This window comes from Oreochromis aureus, linkage group 20, assembly GCF_013358895.1.
Source record: "Oreochromis aureus strain Israel breed Guangdong linkage group 20, ZZ_aureus, whole genome shotgun sequence".
Lineage (NCBI taxonomy): Eukaryota > Metazoa > Chordata > Actinopteri > Cichliformes > Cichlidae > Oreochromis > Oreochromis aureus.
This window is the reverse complement of record NC_052961.1, coordinates 37292964-37296110: the sequence shown is the minus strand read 5'-3', so window position 1 is coordinate 37296110 and position 3147 is coordinate 37292964.

Below are 3147 nucleotides of genomic sequence, written 5' to 3'. Positions count from 1 at the left end.
TTTTGCTTTGCCTCTGCTCAGTTACAGTGTATTACAAGTCATATATCTTTAATAATTTATATTTTATCTCTGATTTATGAAGACCTGGAGATTTCCCATCTCTTCTGAACAAAACGGTGTCAGAATCAGCGTTCTAGCCCCTACGGTTAGGAAATTATGGCCATTTGTTCGAGGGGAATCCTGAATGTGAGAAATACACTGCAGAAAACTCATACCTCTCTCTGTGTCTGTGTGTGTAAGTGCTGATTACAGCAGGTGCAGCCAATTTAGCTGACCTAGATATACCAAGCCCAGACTCTAAACAGCCACTGCTCCCTTTAGGCTCTGTGTATGTGTATGTTTGTGTGTCTGTATCAATATTTCTCCCATGTTACATATTACTCCTCCATAATAGTATTTGTGCTAAATCAAAGTACTTCTACTACATCTTAGTACTTCTGCTCAATCATAGTATTTCTGCTAAATCATAGTATTTTTGAAAAATCATGGTATTTGTGCCAAATCATGGTTTTAGGGCAGAACCATAATATTTATTTTATGTTATGAGATTACTACTAAGTGCAGGAATGTCTGTTATGTTATAGTTTATGTGCTGAATATAGTTTATCTGCCAAATCATAGTATTTATCCCAAATCATAGTATTTGTACTTATTCATAGTACTTGTGCCAAATCATAGTATTTGTACCCAATCATAGTATTTCTGCAATATGATCGTATTTGTGGCAAATCATGGTATCTTTTTGCCAAATCATGGTATTTCTGCCAAATCATAGAATTACTGCAATTTCATAGTATTTTGAGGAATCCCTTTTGTTATAGTATTACTTCTAAGTCATAGTATTTCTGCTTTGTCATAGTATTTGTACTGAAACATAGTATTTCTGCCAAATCATAGTATTACTGCTATTTCATAGTATTTGAGTGAAATTACAGTGTTTCTGCAAAAACATTGTATTTCTGCTAAATCATAGTATTTCTCTCATCTTAAAGTACTCAATTATTGTATTTGTGCCAAAGTTTAGTATTTCTGCCAAATCATATTATCTCTGCTAAATCATAGTGTCTGCCAAATCATAGTATTTGTGTCAAATTATGGGATTTTGCCAAAACATGGTACTTGTGCCAAATTATAGTATTTGTGCCCAATTAATATTTCTGTTATGTTATAGTATTACTACTAAGTCGTAGAATTTCTGTTATGTTCTGCCAAATCATAGTATTACGGCTATTTCAAAGTATTTGAGTGAAATTACAGTGTTTCTGCAAAAACATTTTATTTCTGCTAAATCATAGTATTTCTGTTATCTTAAAGTACTTGCACTCAATTATAGTATTTGTGCCAAAGTTTAGTATTTCTGCCAAATCATATTATCTCTGCTAAATCATAGTGTCTGCCAAATCATAATATTTGTGCCTAAGCGCAGCATTTGTACCAAAACATAGTATTGCTGCTATATCATAGTATTTGAGCCAAATCATAGTATATGTCCTAAAACATAGTATTTCTGCCAAATCATAGTATTTGTCCTAAAGCATAGTATTTCAACAAAATCACAGTATTTCTGTTATGTTATAGTATTTGTGCTTGTAGAAAACCTGTGTTAGTGTGAGCTACATTACCCAGCAGCCTCTGAGCAGTGAGGGAATTCATGGGACTTCTGAGCTAGATGGTCTTCCTTCGTTCCTGTGCTAACGATTGAGGAGAGAGCTGCTGGGAAGGGGAGCAAATAGCCCATCCTGTATTTGTTGATGGTGTGTGTCACATAAACGTGAGTTAATGTTCCATGCTTAAGATGTTTACCCTGCTACTTGTGTGTATTGGTTTTAGTTACCTTTAGCGTATTGGCTAGTTAGCGATAGCTATGGCAGCACAGTTATTTGATTGTTTTGGGCTTGTTCCTGCTTTGTTTGTTCCCCCTGCAAATTTATGTGAATTTGTACACTGTAATATCGCTGTATTGACGTAGTGGCTAAGTAGGAGGCTGACTGTTACTAAGTGCATCAGTGTACATAGGTCATCTCTTGTGTTGGAGTGCCCTCTTGTGGCGCCTTTTGGGTAGTGCCTTAGTAAACGTGAACACTGCAAAGAAGTGGTATCAGACTGGTTTGTAGTGGAGGAATTTGTTGCCAGTTTCTTTCATCTTTAATCCGTATTCATGTTGTAATGTAGTAGTACCACAATATGGCAGAAACACTATATTTTGGCACAAATACTTTGATTTGGTATGCTTTAGCTTCTTCACCCCTTTTCAGCAAAATTTTCATTTTTTTTCACCCCTTTTCAGCACAAATTCCAGCTTTTTTGGCTGTTTTCAGAAAATAAAAACTCTTTTCAGCAGCATCTCTGCTGATTCATCTCTTTTCAGCGCAAGTTTTATGATTTTAGCAGCTTTTCTAATATGGACCTCAGATTCTTCTTAACGCTCCATGGCAGAAATACATACAAGTACCCACCTGATGAATCAGACAGAGGTAGTACCTCTGATTGGTGAATTTGAGCAGAACCAGGTTGTTTTGCCTCTTTTCAGCAGAAATTCTGCTGATTCACCTCTATTCAGCGCAACGTTCTGCTTCTTTGCCTCTTTTCTGCAGGAAATTCTGCTGATTCACCTCTTTTCTGCAAAATTTTCAACCATTTCACCTCTTATCAGCACAATTCTCAGCAGTTTCTGCTCATTTCACCATAATTGTCAGTCTCTCCATCTCTTACCTTGTGAGAGTGAATTTGGCACAATGAGATGAGTAGCCGCCTTGCGCCCAGGAGGTCCAGGTTCGAATCCTGCTCAGGGCGATGTTTGTTTTTTCACCACCATACAACTTTTTGCAACTTTTCATCTTTTTCAACTTTTCAGCAGACAGCTTCAGGGTAAAGGCATCCACACAGCATTTTCGCAGGAAATGCAAATTTTTCTAGTCTTTATTCTATTTTCTTATTATCTATTCCATACTCCTTCAAAACCGTTCAACTTAGAAAAACCATTCAAACACCGTTAGATTCCTCTTCTTTTGGACATGACTGCTTGTATTTTTCTCATTTATAACATTTATATTTTTAAAATTATTCAACTTTTTCAACAAAAATTTCCCATGTATTTCAATGGGAGACCCTTCAAATTCTCCTTCAACTTACTCCTCTTTAAACTGT